Source organism: Hyla sarda, unplaced genomic scaffold (genome assembly GCF_029499605.1).
Source record: "Hyla sarda isolate aHylSar1 unplaced genomic scaffold, aHylSar1.hap1 scaffold_2288, whole genome shotgun sequence".
NCBI classification, from domain to species: domain Eukaryota; kingdom Metazoa; phylum Chordata; class Amphibia; order Anura; family Hylidae; genus Hyla; species Hyla sarda.
This window is the reverse complement of record NW_026608967.1, coordinates 20719-45282: the sequence shown is the minus strand read 5'-3', so window position 1 is coordinate 45282 and position 24564 is coordinate 20719. Positions and strand designations below refer to the sequence as shown.

General features: G+C 46.0%; 10 non-coding genes and 1 pseudogene across 10 annotated transcripts; all 11 read right to left on the bottom strand.

The window, feature by feature from the left end:
• Positions 1-1659: 1659 nt before the first annotated feature.
• Positions 1660-1850, bottom strand: LOC130321822 (U2 spliceosomal RNA). Its single transcript, XR_008867479.1, has one exon. It is a non-coding gene; the product is annotated as a U2 spliceosomal RNA (small nuclear RNA).
• Positions 1851-3936: 2086 nt separating this feature from the next.
• LOC130321819 (U2 spliceosomal RNA) lies at positions 3937-4127 on the bottom strand. The gene has a single exon (XR_008867477.1). It is a non-coding gene; the product is annotated as a U2 spliceosomal RNA (small nuclear RNA).
• Positions 4128-6222: 2095 nt separating this feature from the next.
• Positions 6223-6414, bottom strand: LOC130321823 (U2 spliceosomal RNA). The gene has a single exon (XR_008867480.1). It is a non-coding gene; the product is annotated as a U2 spliceosomal RNA (small nuclear RNA).
• Positions 6415-8510: 2096 nt separating this feature from the next.
• Positions 8511-8704, bottom strand: LOC130321825 (U2 spliceosomal RNA). The gene has a single exon (XR_008867482.1). It is a non-coding gene; the product is annotated as a U2 spliceosomal RNA (small nuclear RNA).
• A 695-nt stretch (positions 8705-9399) lies between these two features.
• On the bottom strand, positions 9400-9559 carry LOC130321826 (U2 spliceosomal RNA; annotated as a pseudogene).
• Positions 9560-11659: 2100 nt separating this feature from the next.
• LOC130321818 (U2 spliceosomal RNA) lies at positions 11660-11850 on the bottom strand. Its single transcript, XR_008867476.1, has one exon. It is a non-coding gene; the product is annotated as a U2 spliceosomal RNA (small nuclear RNA).
• A 2097-nt stretch (positions 11851-13947) lies between these two features.
• Positions 13948-14135, bottom strand: LOC130321824 (U2 spliceosomal RNA). Its single transcript, XR_008867481.1, has one exon. It is a non-coding gene; the product is annotated as a U2 spliceosomal RNA (small nuclear RNA).
• A 2087-nt stretch (positions 14136-16222) lies between these two features.
• On the bottom strand, positions 16223-16413 carry LOC130321817 (U2 spliceosomal RNA). The gene has a single exon (XR_008867475.1). It is a non-coding gene; the product is annotated as a U2 spliceosomal RNA (small nuclear RNA).
• A 2093-nt stretch (positions 16414-18506) lies between these two features.
• Positions 18507-18697, bottom strand: LOC130321816 (U2 spliceosomal RNA). The gene has a single exon (XR_008867474.1). It is a non-coding gene; the product is annotated as a U2 spliceosomal RNA (small nuclear RNA).
• Positions 18698-20786: 2089 nt separating this feature from the next.
• Positions 20787-20977, bottom strand: LOC130321815 (U2 spliceosomal RNA). Its single transcript, XR_008867473.1, has one exon. It is a non-coding gene; the product is annotated as a U2 spliceosomal RNA (small nuclear RNA).
• Positions 20978-23062: 2085 nt separating this feature from the next.
• On the bottom strand, positions 23063-23253 carry LOC130321814 (U2 spliceosomal RNA). The gene has a single exon (XR_008867472.1). It is a non-coding gene; the product is annotated as a U2 spliceosomal RNA (small nuclear RNA).
• Between the last annotated feature and the right edge of the window lie 1311 nt (positions 23254-24564).

Below are 24564 nucleotides of genomic sequence, written 5' to 3'. Positions count from 1 at the left end.
TGGGTTAAATCCGGGTTATTTGACAACCTATGGCGGTGATGGTTCTGCTCAGGCAGAGCAGTGCTGATGCTCCTCATAAAGCTGTCGCTGCTGTGAAGGTTCTAGGTGACATCACAAATCCCTATGGTTACATACACAACAAAGCTGGGTTGTTGTTGTTTACACTCTGCAAGGCCTGTGGAAGTGAGTGACATCATAGCACTGTAGTTCTGAGGGTTCTAGATGGATGCAACAATCTCCTGTTGCTTCTATGAAGGCCATAATAGACGACATCACCAAACAGCTCCATAGTCACATACACAGCAAAGGAGAGATGTTGTTTACACCTAGTGATGTCAGTGGTATTGAGTGACATCACAGCACAGTGCTAAGGCTCCTGGGCCTGGACACAGCAGCGGCTGCAATATCTCAACGGAGAATACGTTTATATATATGTGTGTGTGTGCGCGTATATATATATATATATATATATATATATATATATATATTTCTCCGCCGAAATCACTTTTAAACCCATTTCCACCTTTTTTTCCCTTCTCTTCCTCTTACTTTTTTTTCACGTTTTTTTACGTTTTTCTCCTTTTCGCCTCTTTTCTGGGCGTATTATTCTTCTTTTTCTTCTTTTTTTTTGTCTAATGCATACCCCATCAGTGCAGCAATGCTTATTCAATACCGCCAGCAGATGGAGACACTGGGGGATAATTTTCTAAGGATTTATACTGATTTTTCCTGTCTGAATTTGTCGCACAGAAAGTTGCAGGCCAAATATGTGTGACATTTCTGCGACTTTAGCTTCTAGAGCATTTTTACAACATTATACATAGGTGCTGAATACATAAAAAGCGACTGTTCAGCGACAGACAAGTCGCATCGGCTGAAAGTAGGCCAGAATGTCAGTCCATGTTGGAGCAGGTTTAGATACAGTCTAAAGTATAGATCTCAAAGTCTGTGCACAGAATTTAGCAAGGGCCTCGCACCTTCTGATGCATCAGGTAGGTGCACAATAGCATAGCCTAACCCTCTGTACTTTGGTCTATATTGATGCGGGACATAGACAGCCAGCTGATGACCAATCCATTAGTGCAATGGATGGCTGGAAGCATTTGTCTTTGCCTTTGCAATACCACAGAAGCAATGCATGGTCAATGTACAGCAATGACACACCTGTGTGAACAGCCAGGAGACCCCCCCCCCCCATGTTATGTTACATAGTTACATAGTTAGTACGGTCGAAAAAGACATATGTCCATCACGTTCAACCAGGGAATTAAGGGGTAGGGGTGTGGCGCGATATTGGGGAAGGGATGAGATTTTATATTTCTTCATAAGCATTAATCTTATTTTGTCAATTAGGAACATTCAGCACCCACCCGCTATCAAGGCAGCTGCCTATCATGTCATGCCCTACCTGCACAGGTGTGCTGGCTACTCAAATGATCCAATTAAGGAGGCCATTTAGTCAGCAGCAGCAGAAGTCCTGTGCCTGGACGCTCCAACAGGGGCCAGACACAAGCAGAAGCAGAAGCAGCAGAAGCAGCAGCAGCACCACCTTTTGTTTTTTGGCTGCAGCAGCAGCAAGGCCCACAGGGGCTGGCTAGCTGGCTAGCCAGCAAGCAGGTAGCAATGAAAGTAGGAATCTTTCTTTTTAACCCTGTAAGGGGGTGGTGCACTGTACCCGAAGATACTGCCATATCGGGTCAATGCATAGGGCGACGGAAGCAAGCTTCGAAATCGGCCCCCGTTCTCAAAAATCCATTTAATATATGGTCCCCAGATAGGGGACGTATCAGATATTAAACTGATAAGAACAGATACTACACTTGATCTTAGCCAAAAGGCCGAGAAGCGATAACCGTGAAAGGGGCGGGCCCAACAAGGTCCCCTTCATGGGCACTATCACTGCTTGCTGTCAGGGAGGCTGCCAGACAATTTTCCATGCACACTCTGGGCTGGGGGGCAGTCAACCACCAGTACACACAGCAGAACCTAAACCCATACCATTATTGCTAAGCAGCAAGACAGGGGCCCATTGCACTCCCACGGGGCCTTTTTAAATGCAATCCATAACCCGGATTTGCCAGGAACCCTTCTTACTCCTCCTACTTGCATGTGACACTGGGCTTAGGATCTGCATAGGAAACACACACACAAGCACACACCTACCTTTGTTGCCTGCAGATGCCTCCTTGGCTGTCCCCAAACGGTATCAAACCAACACCCACGGGAAGCTGTAAGCATAGAGGACATGCCTGCACCCCATTGGACTTACCTGTGTGGGTTAAATCCGGGTTATTTGACAACCTATGGCGGTGATGGTTCTGCTCAGGCAGAGCAGTGCTGATGCTCCTCATAAAGCTGTCGCTGCTGTGAAGGTTCTAGGTGACATCACAAATCCCTATGGTTACATACACAACAAAGCTGGGTTGTTGTTGTTTACACTCTGCAAGGCCTGTGGAAGTGAGTGACATCATAGCACTGTAGTTCTGAGGGTTCTAGATGGATGCAACAATCTCCTGTTGCTTCTATGAAGGCCATAATAGACGACATCACCAAACAGCTCCATAGTCACATACACAGCAAAGGAGAGATGTTGTTTACACCTAGTGATGTCAGTGGTATTGAGTGACATCACAGCACAGTGCTAAGGCTCCTGGGCCTGGACACAGCAGCGGCTGCAATATCTCAACGGAGAATACGTTTATATATATGTGTGTGTGTGCGCGTATATATATATATATATATATATATATATATATATATATATATTTCTCCGCCGAAATCACTTTTAAACCCATTTCCACCTTTTTTTCCCTTCTCTTCCTCTTACTTTTTTTTCACGTTTTTTTACGTTTTTCTCCTTTTCGCCTCTTTTCTGGGCGTATTATTCTTCTTTTTCTTCTTTTTTTTTGTCTAATGCATACCCCATCAGTGCAGCAATGCTTATTCAATACCGCCAGCAGATGGAGACACTGGGGGATAATTTTCTAAGGATTTATACTGATTTTTCCTGTCTGAATTTGTCGCACAGAAAGTTGCAGGCCAAATATGTGTGACATTTCTGCGACTTTAGCTTCTAGAGCATTTTTACAACATTATACATAGGTGCTGAATACATAAAAAGCGACTGTTCAGCGACAGACAAGTCGCATCGGCTGAAAGTAGGCCAGAATGTCAGTCCATGTTGGAGCAGGTTTAGATACAGTCTAAAGTATAGATCTCAAAGTCTGTGCACAGAATTTAGCAAGGGCCTCGCACCTTCTGATGCATCAGGTAGGTGCACAATAGCATAGCCTAACCCTCTGTACTTTGGTCTATATTGATGCGGGACATAGACAGCCAGCTGATGACCAATCCATTAGTGCAATGGATGGCTGGAAGCATTTGTCTTTGCCTTTGCAATACCACAGAAGCAATGCATGGTCAATGTACAGCAATGACACACCTGTGTGAACAGCCAGGAGACCCCCCCCCCCCATGTTATGTTACATAGTTACATAGTTAGTACGGTCGAAAAAGACATATGTCCATCACGTTCAACCAGGGAATTAAGGGGTAGGGGTGTGGCGCGATATTGGGGAAGGGATGAGATTTTATATTTCTTCATAAGCATTAATCTTATTTTGTCAATTAGGAACATTCAGCACCCACCCGCTATCAAGGCAGCTGCCTATCATGTCATGCCCTACCTGCACAGGTGTGCTGGCTACTCAAATGATCCAATTAAGGAGGCCATTTAGTCAGCAGCAGCAGAAGTCCTGTGCCTGGACGCTCCAACAGGGGCCAGACACAAGCAGAAGCAGAAGCAGCAGAAGCAGCAGCAGCACCACCTTTTGTTTTTTGGCTGCAGCAGCAGCAAGGCCCACAGGGCTGGCTAGCTGGCTAGCCAGCAAGCAGGTAGCAATGAAAGTAGGAATCTTTCTTTTTAACCCTGTAAGGGGGTGGTGCACTGTACCCGAAGATACTGCCATATCGGGTCAATGCATAGGGCGACGGAAGCAAGCTTCGAAATCGGCCCCCGTTCTCAAAAATCCATTTAATATATGGTCCCCAGATAGGGGACGTATCAGATATTAAACTGATAAGAACAGATACTACACTTGATCTTAGCCAAAAGGCCGAGAAGCGATAACCGTGAAAGGGGCGGGCCCAACAAGGTCCCCTTCATGGGCACTATCACTGCTTGCTGTCAGGGAGGCTGCCAGACAATTTTCCATGCAACACTCTGGGCTGGGGGGCAGTCAACCACCAGTACACACAGCAGAACCTAAACCCATACCATTATTGCTAAGCAGCAAGACAGGGGCCCATTGCACTCCCACGGGGCCTTTTTAAATGCAATCCATAACCCGGATTTGCCAGGAACCCTTCTTACTCCTCCTACTTGCATGTGACACTGGGCTTAGGATCTGCATAGGAAACACACACACAAGCACACACCTACCTTTGTTGCCTGCAGATGCCTCCTTGGCTGTCCCCAAACGGTATCAAACCAACACCCACGGGAAGCTGTAAGCATAGAGGACATGCCTGCACCCCATTGGACTTACCTGTGTGGGTTAAATCCGGGTTATTTGACAACCTATGGCGGTGATGGTTCTGCTCAGGCAGAGCAGTGCTGATGCTCCTCATAAAGCTGTCGCTGCTGTGAAGGTTCTAGGTGACATCACAAATCCCTATGGTTACATACACAACAAAGCTGGGTTGTTGTTGTTTACACTCTGCAAGGCCTGTGGAAGTGAGTGACATCATAGCACTGTAGTTCTGAGGGTTCTAGATGGATGCAACAATCTCCTGTTGCTTCTATGAAGGCCATAATAGACGACATCACCAAACAGCTCCATAGTCACATACACAGCAAAAGGAGAGATGTTGTTTACACCTAGTGATGTCAGTGGTATTGAGTGACATCACAGCACAGTGCTAAGGCTCCTGGGCCTGGACACAGCAGCGGCTGCAATATCTCAACGGAGAATACGTTTATATATATGTGTGTGTGTGTGCGCGTATATATATATATATATATATATATATATATATATATATATATATTTCTCCGCCGAAATCACTTTTAAACCCATTTCCACCTTTTTTTCCCTTCTCTTCCTCTTACTTTTTTTTCACGTTTTTTTACGTTTTTCTCCTTTTCGCCTCTTTTCTGGGCGTATTATTCTTCTTTTTCTTCTTTTTTTTTGTCTAATGCATACCCCATCAGTGCAGCAATGCTTATTCAATACCGCCAGCAGATGGAGACACTGGGGGATAATTTTCTAAGGATTTATACTGATTTTTCCTGTCTGAATTTGTCGCACAGAAAGTTGCAGGCCAAATATGTGTGACATTTCTGCGACTTTAGCTTCTAGAGCATTTTTACAACATTATACATAGGTGCTGAATACATAAAAAGCGACTGTTCAGCGACAGACAAGTCGCATCGGCTGAAAGTAGGCCAGAATGTCAGTCCATGTTGGAGCAGGTTTAGATACAGTCTAAAGTATAGATCTCAAAGTCTGTGCACAGAATTTAGCAAGGGCCTCGCACCTTCTGATGCATCAGGTAGGTGCACAATAGCATAGCCTAACCCTCTGTACTTTGGTCTATATTGATGCGGGACATAGACAGCCAGCTGATGACCAATCCATTAGTGCAATGGATGGCTGGAAGCATTTGTCTTTGCCTTTGCAATACCACAGAAGCAATGCATGGTCAATGTACAGCAATGGACACACCTGTGTGAACAGCCAGGAGACCCCCCCCCCCCCATGTTATGTTACATAGTTACATAGTTAGTACGGTCGAAAAAAGACATATGTCCATCACGTTCAACCAGGGAATTAAGGGGTAGGGGTGTGGCGCGATATTGGGGAAGGGATGAGATTTTATATTTCTTCATAAGCATTAATCTTATTTTGTCAATTAGGAACATTCAGCACCCACCCGCTATCAAGGCAGCTGCCTATCATGTCATGCCCTACCTGCACAGGTGTGCTGGCTACTCAAATGATCCAATTAAGGAGGCCATTTAGTCAGCAGCAGCAGAAGTCCTGTGCCTGGACGCTCCAACAGGGGCCAGACACAAGCAGAAGCAGAAGCAGCAGAAGCAGCAGCAGCACCACCTTTTGTTTTTTGGCTGCAGCAGCAGCAAGGCCCACAGGGCTGGCTAGCTGGCTAGCCAGCAAGCAGGTAGCAATGAAAGTAGGAATCTTTCTTTTTAACCCTGTAAGGGGGTGGTGCACTGTACCCGAAGATACTGCCATATCGGGTCAATGCATAGGGCGACGGAAGCAAGCTTCGAAATCGGCCCCCGTTCTCAAAAATCCATTTAATATATGGTCCCCAGATAGGGGGACGTATCAGATATTAAACTGATAAGAACAGATACTACACTTGATCTTAGCCAAAAGGCCGAGAAGCGATAACCGTGAAAGGGGCGGGCCCAACAAGGTCCCCTTCATGGGCACTATCACTGCTTGCTGTCAGGGAGGCTGCCAGACAATTTTCCATGCACACTCTGGGCTGGGGGGCAGTCAACCACCAGTACACACAGCAGAACCTAAACCCATACCATTATTGCTAAGCAGCAAGACAGGGGCCCATTGCACTCCCACGGGGCCTTTTTAAATGCAATCCATAACCCGGATTTGGCCAGGAACCCTTCTTACTCCTCCTACTTGCATGTGACACTGGGCTTAGGATCTGCATAGGAAACACACACACAAGCACACACCTACCTTTGTTGCCTGCAGATGCCTCCTTGGCTGTCCCCAAACGGTATCAAACCAACACCCACGGGGAAGCTGTAAGCATAGAGGACATGCCTGCACCCCATTGGACTTACCTGTGTGGGTTAAATCCGGGTTATTTGACAACCTATGGCGGTGATGGTTCTGCTCAGGCAGAGCAGTGCTGATGCTCCTCATAAAGCTGTCGCTGCTGTGAAGGTTCTAGGTGACATCACAAATCCCTATGGTTACATACACAACAAAGCTGGGGTTGTTGTTGTTTACACTCTGCAAGGCCTGTGGAAGTGAGTGACATCATAGCACTGTAGTTCTGAGGGTTCTAGATGGATGCAACAATCTCCTGTTGCTTCTATGAAGGCCATAATAGACGACATCACCAAACAGCTCCATAGTCACATACACAGCAAAGGAGAGATGTTGTTTACACCTAGTGATGTCAGTGGTATTGAGTGACATCACAGCACAGTGCTAAGGCTCCTGGGCCTGGACACAGCAGCGGCTGCAATATCTCAACGGAGAATACGTTTATATATATGTGTGTGTGTGCGCGTATATATATATATATATATATATATATATATATATATATATATATTTCTCCGCCGAAATCACTTTTTAAACCCATTTCCACCTTTTTTTCCCTTCTCTTCCTCTTACTTTTTTTTTTCACGTTTTTTACGTTTTTCTCCTTTTCGCCTCTTTTCTGGGCGTATTATTCTTCTTTTTCTTCTTTTTTTTTGTCTAATGCATACCCCATCAGTGCAGCAATGCTTATTCAATACCGCCAGCAGATGGAGACACTGGGGGATAATTTTCTAAGGATTTATACTGATTTTTCCTGTCTGAATTTGTCGCACAGAAAGTTGCAGGCCAAATATGTGTGACATTTCTGCGACTTTAGCTTCTAGAGCATTTTTACAACATTATACATAGGTGCTGAATACATAAAAAGCGACTGTTCAGCGACAGACAAGTCGCATCGGCTGAAAGTAGGCCAGAATGTCAGTCCATGTTGGAGCAGGTTTAGATACAGTCTAAAGTATAGATCTCAAAGTCTGTGCACAGAATTTAGCAAGGGCCTCGCACCTTCTGATGCATCAGGTAGGTGCACAATAGCATAGCCTAACCCTCTGTACTTTGGTCTATATTGATGCGGGACATAGACAGCCAGCTGATGACCAATCCATTAGTGCAATGGATGGCTGGAAGCATTTGTCTTTGCCTTTGCAATACCACAGAAGCAATGCATGGTCAATGTACAGCAATGACACACCTGTGTGAACAGCCAGGAGACCCCCCCCCCCCATGTTATGTTACATAGTTACATAGTTAGTACGGTCGAAAAAAGACATATGTCCATCACGTTCAACCAGGGAATTAAGGGGTAGGGGTGTGGGCGCGATATTGGGGAAGGGATGAGATTTTATATTTCTTCATAAGCATTAATCTTATTTTGTCAATTAGGAACATTCAGCACCCACCCGCTATCAAGGCAGCTGCCTATCATGTCATGCCCTACCTGCACAGGTGTGCTGGCTACTCAAATGATCCAATTAAGGAGGCCATTTAGTCAGCAGCAGCAGAAGTCCTGTGCCTGGACGCTCCAACAGGGGCCAGACACAAGCAGAAGCAGAAGCAGCAGAAGCAGCAGCAGCACCACCTTTTGGTTTTTTGGCTGCAGCAGCAGCAAGGCCCACAGGGCTGGCTAGCTGGCTAGCCAGCAAGCAGGTAGCAATGAAAGTAGGAATCTTTCTTTTTAACCCTGTAAGGGGGTGGTGCACTGTACCCGAAGATACTGCCATATCGGGTCAATGCATAGGGCGACGGAAGCAAGCTTCGAAATCGGCCCCCCGTTCTCAAAAATCCATTTAATATATGGTCCCCAGATAGGGGACGTATCAGATATTAAACTGATAAGAACAGATTTTTTTTTTTTTTTTTTTTTTTTTTTATCTAAAGCCGAGGAACGTGCTTTTCGATTCACCCAAAGTGCAAGAAAAAGTGCAAACGTGTTACACTAAAAAAAACGTGCACAAAGGATGCGGTCTATCGCAAGCCCTTCTCCGATAGGAGAGAGGCCCCCCAACAAACCTTACCCTTCGCCTCCGGACCAAAAGGTACCTGCGAGGTTCCAGGTTCGATGTCCCTTTTCGCCGAAGCTACTAGGAGACCACAAATGCTCCCGGCATCCCCCTTGGCGTTAGCCAAGGTATCTGCCCGCAGAGCCGATTACGGTAGGTACCCTGCGAAGCAGGAGTACCCGGGGGTGTTTGCAGGGAGGTGCGGAACCTAATGGCCACACACACCTCCCCTAGACCGCCAGGAGGGACACCCAGAAGGGCTACCGCATCCTGACAAATCCTGTGAACACACAACACGCAAAAAGTGACACAGTGAGACAAAAAATAAATAAATAAGTGAATGTGTGCAGATATACTGCCCGGACATCCGGCCGGATCTATAAAAATTTCTCTGATCCTAGCCAGAAGGCCGGGAATCAAGAGGTGAGTGCCACAAGGTGAAGAGATTATGGTGCCCGTGCTTCAACTCAGTGAGCCTATTCTCCCAGTGAGTTTCGGCACCTCGGGGTCACCACTCCCCGAGGCACAAAGGTACCTCGGCTCTAGACCCTCTCAGCCTCATGGCGAGACCCGGAGGGAACAGGTCACATCGGGGCAGCCGTCGAGCTGATTCCTCAGAACCAGCCCCGGAAAGCCCTGGTACACCTGCATCCTCCATGCAGCACCCATCCCCACCAGCATGAAAACTGATAAGAACAGATACTACACTTGATCTTAGCCAAAAGGCCGAGAAGCGATAACCGTGAAAGGGGCGGGCCCAACAAGGTCCCCTTCATGGGCACTATCACTGCTTGCTGTCAGGGAGGCTGCCAGACAATTTTCCATGCACACTCTGGGCTGGGGGGCAGTCAACCACCAGTACACACAGCAGAACCTAAACCCATACCATTATTGCTAAGCAGCAAGACAGGGGCCCATTGCACTCCCACGGGGGCCTTTTTAAATGCAATCCATAACCCGGATTTGCCAGGAACCCTTCTTACTCCTCCTACTTGCATGTGACACTGGGCTTAGGATCTGCATAGGAAACACACACACAAGCACACACCTACCTTTGTTGCCTGCAGATGCCTCCTTGGCTGTCCCCAAACGGTATCAAACCAACACCCACGGGAAGCTGTAAGCATAGAGGACATGCCTGCACCCCATTGGACTTACCTGTGTGGGTTAAATCCGGGTTATTTGACAACCTATGGCGGTGATGGTTCTGCTCAGGCAGAGCAGTGCTGATGCTCCTCATAAAGCTGTCGCTGCTGTGAAGGTTCTAGGTGACATCACAAATCCCTATGGTTACATACACAACAAAGCTGGGTTGTTGTTGTTTACACTCTGCAAGGCCTGTGGAAGTGAGTGACATCATAGCACTGTAGTTCTGAGGGTTCTAGATGGATGCAACAATCTCCTGTTGCTTCTATGAAGGCCATAATAGACGACATCACCAAACAGCTCCATAGTCACATACACAGCAAAGGAGAGATGTTGTTTACACCTAGTGATGTCAGTGGTATTGAGTGACATCACAGCACAGTGCTAAGGCTCCTGGGCCTGGACACAGCAGCGGCTGCAATATCTCAACGGAGAATACGTTTATATATATGTGTGTGTGTGCGCGTATATATATATATATATATATATATATATATATATATATATATATATATATATATTTCTCCGCCGAAATCACTTTTAAACCCATTTCCACCTTTTTTTCCCTTCTCTTCCTCTTACTTTTTTTTCACGTTTTTTTACGTTTTTCTCCTTTTCGCCTCTTTTCTGGGCGTATTATTCTTCTTTTTCTTCTTTTTTTTTGTCTAATGCATACCCCATCAGTGCAGCAATGCTTATTCAATACCGCCAGCAGATGGAGACACTGGGGGATAATTTTCTAAGGATTTATACTGATTTTTCCTGTCTGAATTTGTCGCACAGAAAGTTGCAGGCCAAATATGTGTGACATTTCTGCGACTTTAGCTTCTAGAGCATTTTTACAACATTATACATAGGTGCTGAATACATAAAAAGCGACTGTTCAGCGACAGACAAGTCGCATCGGCTGAAAGTAGGCCAGAATGTCAGTCCATGTTGGAGCAGGTTTAGATACAGTCTAAAGTATAGATCTCAAAGTCTGTGCACAGAATTTAGCAAGGGCCTCGCACCTTCTGATGCATCAGGTAGGTGCACAATAGCATAGCCTAACCCTCTGTACTTTGGTCTATATTGATGCGGGACATAGACAGCCAGCTGATGACCAATCCATTAGTGCAATGGATGGCTGGAAGCATTTGTCTTTGCCTTTGCAATACCACAGAAGCAATGCATGGTCAATGTACAGCAATGACACACCTGTGTGAACAGCCAGGAGACCCCCCCCCCCCATGTTATGTTACATAGTTACATAGTTAGTACGGTCGAAAAAAGACATATGTCCATCACGTTCAACCAGGGAATTAAGGGGTAGGGGTGTGGCGCGATATTGGGGAAGGGATGAGATTTTATATTTCTTCATAAGCATTAATCTTATTTTGTCAATTAGGAACATTCAGCACCCACCCGCTATCAAGGCAGCTGCCTATCATGTCATGCCCTACCTGCACAGGTGTGCTGGCTACTCAAATGATCCAATTAAGGAGGCCATTTAGTCAGCAGCAGCAGAAGTCCTGTGCCTGGACGCTCCAACAGGGGCCAGACACAAGCAGAAGCAGAAGCAGCAGAAGCAGCAGCAGCACCACCTTTTGTTTTTTGGCTGCAGCAGCAGCAAGGCCCACAGGGCTGGCTAGCTGGCTAGCCAGCAAGCAGGTAGCAATGAAAGTAGGAATCTTTCTTTTTAACCCTGTAAGGGGGTGGTGCACTGTACCCGAAGATACTGCCATATCGGGTCAATGCATAGGGCGACGGAAGCAAGCTTCGAAATCGGCCCCCGTTCTCAAAAATCCATTTAATATATGGTCCCCAGATAGGGGACGTATCAGATATTAAACTGATAAGAACAGATACTACACTTGATCTTAGCCAAAAGGCCGAGAAGCGATAACCGTGAAAGGGGCGGGCCCAACAAGGTCCCCTTCATGGGCACTATCACTGCTTGCTGTCAGGGAGGCTGCCAGACAATTTTCCATGCACACTCTGGGCTGGGGGGCAGTCAACCACCAGTACACACAGCAGAACCTAAACCCATACCATTATTGCTAAGCAGCAAGACAGGGGCCCATTGCACTCCCACGGGGCCTTTTTAAATGCAATCCATAACCCGGATTTGCCAGGAACCCTTCTTACTCCTCCTACTTGCATGTGACACTGGGCTTAGGATCTGCATAGGAAACACACACACAAGCACACACCTACCTTTGTTGCCTGCAGATGCCTCCTTGGCTGTCCCCAAACGGTATCAAACCAACACCCACGGGAAGCTGTAAGCATAGAGGACATGCCTGCACCCCATTGGACTTACCTGTGTGGGTTAAATCCGGGTTATTTGACAACCTATGGCGGTGATGGTTCTGCTCAGGCAGAGCAGTGCTGATGCTCCTCATAAAGCTGTCGCTGCTGTGAAGGTTCTAGGTGACATCACAAATCCCTATGGTTACATACACAACAAAGCTGGGTTGTTGTTGTTTACACTCTGCAAGGCCTGTGGAAGTGAGTGACATCATAGCACTGTAGTTCTGAGGGTTCTAGATGGATGCAACAATCTCCTGTTGCTTCTATGAAGGCCATAATAGACGACATCACCAAACAGCTCCATAGTCACATACACAGCAAAGGAGAGATGTTGTTTACACCTAGTGATGTCAGTGGTATTGAGTGACATCACAGCACAGTGCTAAGGCTCCTGGGCCTGGACACAGCAGCGGCTGCAATATCTCAACGGAGAATACGTTTATATATATGTGTGTGTGTGCGCGTATATATATATATATATATATATATATATATATATATATATATATATATATATTTCTCCGCCGAAATCACTTTTAAACCCATTTCCACCTTTTTTTCCCTTCTCTTCCTCTTACTTTTTTTTCACGTTTTTTTACGTTTTTCTCCTTTTCGCCTCTTTTCTGGGCGTATTATTCTTCTTTTTCTTCTTTTTTTTTGTCTAATGCATACCCCATCAGTGCAGCAATGCTTATTCAATACCGCCAGCAGATGGAGACACTGGGGGATAATTTTCTAAGGATTTATACTGATTTTTCCTGTCTGAATTTGTCGCACAGAAAGTTGCAGGCCAAATATGTGTGACATTTCTGCGACTTTAGCTTCTAGAGCATTTTTACAACATTATACATAGGTGCTGAATACATAAAAAGCGACTGTTCAGCGACAGACAAGTCGCATCGGCTGAAAGTAGGCCAGAATGTCAGTCCATGTTGGAGCAGGTTTAGATACAGTCTAAAGTATAGATCTCAAAGTCTGTGCACAGAATTTAGCAAGGGCCTCGCACCTTCTGATGCATCAGGTAGGTGCACAATAGCATAGCCTAACCCTCTGTACTTTGGTCTATATTGATGCGGGACATAGACAGCCAGCTGATGACCAATCCATTAGTGCAATGGATGGCTGGAAGCATTTGTCTTTGCCTTTGCAATACCACAGAAGCAATGCATGGTCAATGTACAGCAATGACACACCTGTGTGAACAGCCAGGAGACCCCCCCCCCCATTGTTATGTTACATAGTTACATAGTTAGTACGGTCGAAAAAAGACATATGTCCATCACGTTCAACCAGGGAATTAAGGGGTAGGGGTGTGGCGCGATATTGGGGAAGGGATGAGATTTTATATTTCTTCATAAGCATTAATCTTATTTTGTCAATTAGGAACATTCAGCACCCACCCGCTATCAAGGCAGCTGCCTATCATGTCATGCCCTACCTGCACAGGTGTGCTGGCTACTCAAATGATCCAATTAAGGAGGCCATTTAGTCAGCAGCAGCAGAAGTCCTGTGCCTGGACGCTCCAACAGGGGCCAGACACAAGCAGAAGCAGAAGCAGCAGAAGCAGCAGCAGCACCACCTTTTGTTTTTTGGCTGCAGCAGCAGCAAGGCCCACAGGGCTGGCTAGCTGGCTAGCCAGCAAGCAGGTAGCAATGAAAGTAGGAATCTTTCTTTTTAACCCTGTAAGGGGGTGGTGCACTGTACCCGAAGATACTGCCATATCGGGTCAATGCATAGGGCGACGGAAGCAAGCTTCGAAATCGGCCCCCGTTCTCAAAAATCCATTTAATATATGGTCCCCAGATAGGGGACGTATCAGATATTAAACTGATAAGAACAGATACTACACTTGATCTTAGCCAAAACGAGAAGCGATAACCGTGAAAGGGGCGGGCCCAACAAGGTCCCCTTCATGGGCACTATCACTGCTTGCTGTCAGGGAGGCTGCCAGACAATTTTCCATGCACACTCTGGGCTGGGGGGCAGTCAACCACCAGTACACACAGCAGAACCTAAACCCATACCATTATTGCTAAGCAGCAAGACAGGGGCCCATTGCACTCCCACGGGGCCTTTTTAAATGCAATCCATAACCCGGATTTGCCAGGAACCCTTCTTACTCCTCCTACTTGCATGTGACACTGGGCTTAGGATCTGCATAGGAAACACACACACAAGCACACACCTACCTTTGTTGCCTGCAGATGCCTCCTTGGCTGTCCCCAAACGGTATCAAACCAACACCCACGGGAAGCTGTAAGCATAGAGGACATGCCTGCACCCCATTGGACTTACCTGTGTGGGTTAAATCCGGGTTATTTGACAACCTATGGCGGTGATGGTTCTGCTCAGGCAGAGCAGTGCTGATGCTCCTCATAAAGCTGTCGCTGCTGTGAAGGTTCTAGGTGACATCACAAATCCCTATGGTTACATACACAACAAAGCTGGGTTGTTGTTGTTTACACTCTGCAAGGCCTGTGGAAGTGAGTGACATCATAGCACTGTAGTTCTGAGGGTTCTAGATGGATGCAACAATCTCCTGTTGCTTCTATGAAGGCCATAATAGACGACATCACCAAACAGCTCCATAGTCACATACACAGCAAAGGAGAGAGATGTTGTTTACACCTAGTGATGTCAGTGGTATTGAGTGACATCACAGCACAGTGCTAAGGCTCCTGGGCCTGGACACAGCAGCGGCTGCAATATCTCAACGGAGAATACGTTTATATATATGTGTGTGTGTGCGCGTATATATATATATATATATATATATATATATATATATATATTTCTCCGCCGAAATCACTTTTAAACCCATTTCCACCTTTTTTTCCCTTCTCTTCCTCTTACTTTTTTTTCACGTTTTTTTACGTTTTTCTCCTTTTCGCCTCTTTTCTGGGCGTATTATTCTTCTTTTTCTTCTTTTTTTTTGTCTAATGCATACCCCATCAGTGCAGCAATGCTTATTCAATACCGCCAGCAGATGGAGACACTGGGGGATAATTTTCTAAGGATTTATACTGATTTTTCCTGTCTGAATTTGTCGCACAGAAAGTTGCAGGCCAAATATGTGTGACATTTCTGCGACTTTAGCTTCTAGAGCATTTTTACAACATTATACATAGGTGCTGAATACATAAAAAGCGACTGTTCAGCGACAGACAAGTCGCATCGGCTGAAAGTAGGCCAGAATGTCAGTCCATGTTGGAGCAGGTTTAGATACAGTCTAAAGTATAGATCTCAAAGTCTGTGCACAGAATTTAGCAAGGGCCTCGCACCTTCTGATGCATCAGGTAGGTGCACAATAGCATAGCCTAACCCTCTGTACTTTGGTCTATATTGATGCGGGACATAGACAGCCAGCTGATGACCAATCCATTAGTGCAATGGATGGCTGGAAGCATTTGTCTTTGCCTTTGCAATACCACAGAAGCAATGCATGGTCAATGTACAGCAATGACACACCTGTGTGAACAGCCAGGAGACCCCCCCCCCCCATGTTATGTTACATAGTTACATAGTTAGTACGGTCGAAAAAAGACATATGTCCATCACGTTCAACCAGGGAATTAAGGGGTAGGGGTGTGGCGCGATATTGGGGAAGGGATGAGATTTTATATTTCTTCATAAGCATTAATCTTATTTTGTCAATTAGGAACATTCAGCACCCACCCGCTATCAAGGCAGCTGCCTATCATGTCATGCCCTACCTGCACAGGTGTGCTGGCTACTCAAATGATCCAATTAAGGAGGCCATTTAGTCAGCAGCAGCAGAAGTCCTGTGCCTGGACGCTCCAACAGGGGCCAGACACAAGCAGAAGCAGAAGCAGCAGAAGCAGCAGCAGCACCACCTTTTGTTTTTTGGCTGCAGCAGCAGCAAGGCCCACAGGGCTGGCTAGCTGGCTAGCCAGCAAGCAGGTAGCAATGAAAGTAGGAATCTTTCTTTTTAACCCTGTAAGGGGGTGGTGCACTGTACCCGAAGATACTGCCATATCGGGTCAATGCATAGGGCGACGGAAGCAAGCTTCGAAATCGGCCCCCGTTCTCAAAAATCCATTTAATATATGGTCCCCAGATAGGGGACGTATCAGATATTAAACTGATAAGAACAGATACTACACTTGATCTTAGCCAAAAGGCCGAGAAGCGATAACCGTGAAAGGGGCGGGCCCAACAAGGTCCCCTTCATGGGCACTATCACTGCTTGCTGTCAGGGGGCTGCCAGACAATTTTCCATGCACACTCTGGGCTGGGGGGCAGTCAACCACCAGTACACACAGCAGAACCTAAACCCATACCATTATTGCTAAGCAGCAAGACAGGGGCCCATTGCACTCCCACGGGGCCTTTTTAAATGCAATCCATAACCCGGATTTGCCAGGAACCCTTCTTACTCCTCCTACTTGCATGTGACACTGGGCTTAGGATCTGCATAGGAAACACACACACAAGCACACACCTACCTTTGTTGCCTGCAGATGCCTCCTTGGCTGTCCCCAAACGGTATCAAACCAACACCCACGGGAAGCTGTAAGCATAGAGGACATGCCTGCACCCCATTGGACTTACCTGTGTGGGTTAAATCCGGGTTATTTGACAACCTATGGCGGTGATGGTTCTGCTCAGGCAGAGCAGTGCTGATGCTCCTCATAAAGCTGTCGCTGCTGTGAAGGTTCTAGGTGACATCACAAATCCCTATGGTTACATACACAACAAAGCTGGGTTGTTGTTGTTTACACTCTGCAAGGCCTGTGGAAGTGAGTGACATCATAGCACTGTAGTTCTGAGGGTTCTAGATGGATGCAACAATCTCCTGTTGCTTCTATGAAGGCCATAATAGACGACATCACCAAACAGCTCCATAGTCACATACACAGCAAAGGAGAGATGTTGTTTACACCTAGTGATGTCAGTGGTATTGAGTGACATCACAGCACAGTGCTAAGGCTCCTGGGCCTGGACACAGCAGCGGCTGCAATATCTCAACGGAGAATACGTTTATATATATGTGTGTGTGTGCGCGTATATATATATATATATATATATATATATATATATATATATATATATATTTCTCCGCCGAAATCACTTTTAAACCCATTTCCACCTTTTTTTCCCTTCTCTTCCTCTTACTTTTTTTTCACGTTTTTTTACGTTTTTCTCCTTTTCGCCTCTTTTCTGGGCGTATTATTCTTCTTTTTCTTCTTTTTTTTTGTCTAATGCATACCCCATCAGTGCAGCAATGCTTATTCAATACCGCCAGCAGATGGAGACACTGGGGGATAATTTTCTAAGGATTTATACTGATTTTTCCTGTCTGAATTTGTCGCACAGAAAGTTGCAGGCCAAATATGTGTGACATTTCTGCGACTTTAGCTTCTAGAGCATTTTTACAACATTATACATAGGTGCTGAATACATAAAAAGCGACTGTTCAGCGACAGACAAGTCGCATCGGCTGAAAGTAGGCCAGAATGTCAGTCCATGTTGGAGCAGGTTTAGATACAGTCTAAAGTATAGATCTCAAAGTCTGTGCACAGAATTTAGCAAGGGCCTCGCACCTTCTGATGCATCAGGTAGGTGCACAATAGCATAGCCTAACCCTCTGTACTTTGGTCTATATTGATGCGGGACATAGACAGCCAGCTGATGACCAATCCATTAGTGCAATGGATGGCTGGAAGCATTTGTCTTTGCCTTTGCAATACCACAGAAGCAATGCATGGTCAATGTACAGCAATGACACACCTGTGTGAACAGCCAGGAGACCCCCCCCCCCCCATGTTATGTTACATAGTTACATAGTTAGTACGGTCGAAAAAAGACATATGTCCATCACGTTCAACCAGGGAATTAAGGGGTAGGGGTGTGGCGCGATATTGGGGAAGGGATGAGATTTTATATTTCTTCATAAGCATTAATCTTATTTTGTCAATTAGGAACATTCAGCACCCACCCGCTATCAAGGCAGCTGCCTATCATGTCATGCCCTACCTGCACAGGTGTGCTGGCTACTCAAATGATCCAATTAAGGAGGCCATTTAGTCAGCAGCAGCAGAAGTCCTGTGCCTGGACGCTCCAACAGGGGCCAGACACAAGCAGAAGCAGAAGCAGCAGAAGCAGCAGCAGCACCACCTTTTGTTTTTTGGCTGCAGCAGCAGCAAGGCCCACAGGGCTGGCTAGCTGGCTAGCCAGCAAGCAGGTAGCAATGAAAGTAGGAATCTTTCTTTTTAACCCTGTAAGGGGGTGGTGCACTGTACCCGAAGATACTGCCATATCGGGTCAATGCATAGGGCGACGGAAGCAAGCTTCGAAATCGGCCCCCGTTCTCAAAAATCCATTTAATATATGGTCCCCAGATAGGGGACGTATCAGATATTAAACTGATAAGAACAGATACTACACTTGATCTTAGCCAAAAGGCCGAGAAGCGATAACCGTGAAAGGGGCGGGCCCAACAAGGTCCCCTTCATGGGCACTATCACTGCTTGCTGTCAGGGAGGCTGCCAGACAATTTTCCATGCACACTCTGGGCTGGGGGGCAGTCAACCACCAGTACACACAGCAGAACCTAAACCCATACCATTATTGCTAAGCAGCAAGACAGGGGCCCATTGCACTCCCACGGGGCCTTTTTAAATGCAATCCATAACCCGGATTTGCCAGGAACCCTTCTTACTCCTCCTACTTGCATGTGACACTGGGCTTAGGATCTGCATAGGAAACACACACACAAGCACACACCTACCTTTGTTGCCTGCAGATGCCTCCTTGGCTGTCCCCAAACGGTATCAAACCAACACCCACGGGAAGCTGTAAGCATAGAGGACATGCCTGCACCCCATTGGACTTACCTGTGTGGGTTAAATCCGGGTTATTTGACAACCTATGGCGGTGATGGTTCTGCTCAGGCAGAGCAGTGCTGATGCTCCTCATAAAGCTGTCGCTGCTGTGAAGGTTCTAGGTGACATCACAAATCCCTATGGTTACATACACAACAAAGCTGGGTTGTTGTTGTTTACACTCTGCAAGGCCTGTGGAAGTGAGTGACATCATAGCACTGTAGTTCTGAGGGTTCTAGATGGATGCAACAATCTCCTGTTGCTTCTATGAAGGCCATAATAGACGACATCACCAAACAGCTCCATAGTCACATACACAGCAAAGGAGAGATGTTGTTTACACCTAGTGATGTCAGTGGTATTGAGTGACATCACAGCACAGTGCTAAGGCTCCTGGGCCTGGACACAGCAGCGGCTGCAATATCTCAACGGAGAATACGTTTATATATATGTGTGTGTGTGCGCGTATATATATATATATATATATATATATATATATATATATATATATTTCTCCGCCGAAATCACTTTTAAACCCATTTCCACCTTTTTTTCCCTTCTCTTCCTCTTACTTTTTTTTCACGTTTTTTTACGTTTTTCTCCTTTTCGCCTCTTTTCTGGGCGTATTATTCTTCTTTTTCTTCTTTTTTTTTGTCTAATGCATACCCCATCAGTGCAGCAATGCTTATTCAATACCGCCAGCAGATGGAGACACTGGGGGATAATTTTCTAAGGATTTATACTGATTTTTCCTGTCTGAATTTGTCGCACAGAAAGTTGCAGGCCAAATATGTGTGACATTTCTGCGACTTTAGCTTCTAGAGCATTTTTACAACATTATACATAGGTGCTGAATACATAAAAAGCGACTGTTCAGCGACAGACAAGTCGCATCGGCTGAAAGTAGGCCAGAATGTCAGTCCATGTTGGAGCAGGTTTAGATACAGTCTAAAGTATAGATCTCAAAGTCTGTGCACAGAATTTAGCAAGGGCCTCGCACCTTCTGATGCATCAGGTAGGTGCACAATAGCATAGCCTAACCCTCTGTACTTTGGTCTATATTGATGCGGGACATAGACAGCCAGCTGATGACCAATCCATTAGTGCAATGGATGGCTGGAAGCATTTGTCTTTGCCTTTGCAATACCACAGAAGCAATGCATGGTCAATGTACAGCAATGACACACCTGTGTGAACAGCCAGGAGACCCCCCCCCCCCATGTTATGTTACATAGTTACATAGTTAGTACGGTCGAAAAAAGACATATGTCCATCACGTTCAACCAGGGAATTAAGGGGTAGGGGTGTGGCGCGATATTGGGGAAGGGATGAGATTTTATATTTCTTCATAAGCATTAATCTTATTTTGTCAATTAGGAACATTCAGCACCCACCCGCTATCAAGGCAGCTGCCTATCATGTCATGCCCTACCTGCACAGGTGTGCTGGCTACTCAAATGATCCAATTAAGGAGGCCATTTAGTCAGCAGCAGCAGAAGTCCTGTGCCTGGACGCTCCAACAGGGGCCAGACACAAGCAGAAGCAGAAGCAGCAGAAGCAGCAGCAGCACCACCTTTTGTTTTTTGGCTGCAGCAGCAGCAAGGCCCACAGGGCTGGCTAGCTGGCTAGCCAGCAAGCAGGTAGCAATGAAAGTAGGAATCTTTCTTTTTAACCCTGTAAGGGGGTGGTGCACTGTACCCGAAGATACTGCCATATCGGGTCAATGCATAGGGCGACGGAAGCAAGCTTCGAAATCGGCCCCCGTTCTCAAAAATCCATTTAATATATGGTCCCCAGATAGGGGACGTATCAGATATTAAACTGATAAGAACAGATACTACACTTGATCTTAGCCAAAAGGCCGAGAAGCGATAACCGTGAAAGGGGCGGGCCCAACAAGGTCCCCTTCATGGGCACTATCACTGCTTGCTGTCAGGGAGGCTGCCAGACAATTTTCCATGCACACTCTGGGCTGGGGGGCAGTCAACCACCAGTACACACAGCAGAACCTAAACCCATACCATTATTGCTAAGCAGCAAGACAGGGGCCCATTGCACTCCCACGGGGCCTTTTTAAATGCAATCCATAACCCGGATTTGCCAGGAACCCTTCTTACTCCTCCTACTTGCATGTGACACTGGGCTTAGGATCTGCATAGGAAACACACACACAAGCACACACCTACCTTTGTTGCCTGCAGATGCCTCCTTGGCTGTCCCCAAACGGTATCAAACCAACACCCACGGGAAGCTGTAAGCATAGAGGACATGCCTGCACCCCATTGGACTTACCTGTGTGGGTTAAATCCGGGTTATTTGACAACCTATGGCGGTGATGGTTCTGCTCAGGCAGAGCAGTGCTGATGCTCCTCATAAAGCTGTCGCTGCTGTGAAGGTTCTAGGTGACATCACAAATCCCTATGGTTACATACACAACAAAGCTGGGTTGTTGTTGTTTACACTCTGCAAGGCCTGTGGAAGTGAGTGACATCATAGCACTGTAGTTCTGAGGGTTCTAGATGGATGCAACAATCTCCTGTTGCTTCTATGAAGGCCATAATAGACGACATCACCAAACAGCTCCATAGTCACATACACAGCAAAGGAGAGATGTTGTTTACACCTAGTGATGTCAGTGGTATTGAGTGACATCACAGCACAGTGCTAAGGCTCCTGGGCCTGGACACAGCAGCGGCTGCAATATCTCAACGGAGAATACGTTTATATATATGTGTGTGTGTGCGCGTATATATATATATATATATATATATATATATATATATATATTTCTCCGCCGAAATCACTTTTAAACCCATTTCCACCTTTTTTTCCCTTCTCTTCCTCTTACTTTTTTTTCACGTTTTTTTACGTTTTTCTCCTTTTCGCCTCTTTTCTGGGCGTATTATTCTTCTTTTTCTTCTTTTTTTTTGTCTAATGCATACCCCATCAGTGCAGCAATGCTTATTCAATACCGCCAGCAGATGGAGACACTGGGGGATAATTTTCTAAGGATTTATACTGATTTTTCCTGTCTGAATTTGTCGCACAGAAAGTTGCAGGCCAAATATGTGTGACATTTCTGCGACTTTAGCTTCTAGAGCATTTTTACAACATTATACATAGGTGCTGAATACATAAAAAGCGACTGTTCAGCGACAGACAAGTCGCATCGGCTGAAAGTAGGCCAGAATGTCAGTCCATGTTGGAGCAGGTTTAGATACAGTCTAAAGTATAGATCTCAAAGTCTGTGCACAGAATTTAGCAAGGGCCTCGCACCTTCTGATGCATCAGGTAGGTGCACAATAGCATAGCCTAACCCTCTGTACTTTGGTCTATATTGATGCGGGACATAGACAGCCAGCTGATGACCAATCCATTAGTGCAATGGATGGCTGGAAGCATTTGTCTTTGCCTTTGCAATACCACAGAAGCAATGCATGGTCAATGTACAGCAATGACACACCTGTGTGAACAGCCAGGAGACCCCCCCCCCCCATGTTATGTTACATAGTTACATAGTTAGTACGGTCGAAAAAAGACATATGTCCATCACGTTCAACCAGGGAATTAAGGGGTAGGGGTGTGGCGCGATATTGGGGAAGGGATGAGATTTTATATTTCTTCATAAGCATTAATCTTATTTTGTCAATTAGGAACATTCAGCACCCACCCGCTATCAAGGCAGCTGCCTATCATGTCATGCCCTACCTGCACAGGTGTGCTGGCTACTCAAATGATCCAATTAAGGAGGCCATTTAGTCAGCAGCAGCAGAAGTCCTGTGCCTGGACGCTCCAACAGGGGCCAGACACAAGCAGAAGCAGAAGCAGCAGAAGCAGCAGCAGCACCACCTTTTGTTTTTTGGCTGCAGCAGCAGCAAGGCCCACAGGGCTGGCTAGCTGGCTAGCCAGCAAGCAGGTAGCAATGAAAGTAGGAATCTTTCTTTTTAACCCTGTAAGGGGGTGGTGCACTGTACCCGAAGATACTGCCATATCGGGTCAATGCATAGGGCGACGGAAGCAAGCTTCGAAATCGGCCCCCGTTCTCAAAAATCCATTTAATATATGGTCCCCAGATAGGGGACGTATCAGATATTAAACTGATAAGAACAGATACTACACTTGATCTTAGCCAAAAGGCCGAGAAGCGATAACCGTGAAAGGGGCGGGCCCAACAAGGTCCCCTTCATGGGCACTATCACTGCTTGCTGTCAGGGAGGCTGCCAGACAATTTTCCATGCACACTCTGGGCTGGGGGGCAGTCAACCACCAGTACACACAGCAGAACCTAAACCCATACCATTATTGCTAAGCAGCAAGACAGGGGCCCATTGCACTCCCACGGGGCCTTTTTAAATGCAATCCATAACCCGGATTTGCCAGGAACCCTTCTTACTCCTCCTACTTGCATGTGACACTGGGCTTAGGATCTGCATAGGAAACACACACACAAGCACACACCTACCTTTGTTGCCTGCAGATGCCTCCTTGGCTGTCCCCAAACGGTATCAAACCAACACCCACGGGAAGCTGTAAGCATAGAGGACATGCCTGCACCCCATTGGACTTACCTGTGTGGGTTAAATCCGGGTTATTTGACAACCTATGGCGGTGATGGTTCTGCTCAGGCAGAGCAGTGCTGATGCTCCTCATAAAGCTGTCGCTGCTGTGAAGGTTCTAGGTGACATCACAAATCCCTATGGTTACATACACAACAAAGCTGGGTTGTTGTTGTTTACACTCTGCAAGGCCTGTGGAAGTGAGTGACATCATAGCACTGTAGTTCTGAGGGTTCTAGATGGATGCAACAATCTCCTGTTGCTTCTATGAAGGCCATAATAGACGACATCACCAAACAGCTCCATAGTCACATACACAGCAAAGGAGAGATGTTGTTTACACCTAGTGATGTCAGTGGTATTGAGTGACATCACAGCACAGTGCTAAGGCTCCTGGGCCTGGACACAGCAGCGGCTGCAATATCTCAACGGAGAATACGTTTATATATATGTGTGTGTGTGCGCGTATATATATATATATATATATATATATATATATATATATATATTTCTCCGCCGAAATCACTTTTAAACCCATTTCCACCTTTTTTTCCCTTCTCTTCCTCTTACTTTTTTTTCACGTTTTTTTACGTTTTTCTCCTTTTCGCCTCTTTTCTGGGCGTATTATTCTTCTTTTTCTTCTTTTTTTTTGTCTAATGCATACCCCATCAGTGCAGCAATGCTTATTCAATACCGCCAGCAGATGGAGACACTGGGGGATAATTTTCTAAGGATTTATACTGATTTTTCCTGTCTGAATTTGTCGCACAGAAAGTTGCAGGCCAAATATGTGTGACATTTCTGCGACTTTAGCTTCTAGAGCATTTTTACAACATTATACATAGGTGCTGAATACATAAAAAGCGACTGTTCAGCGACAGACAAGTCGCATCGGCTGAAAGTA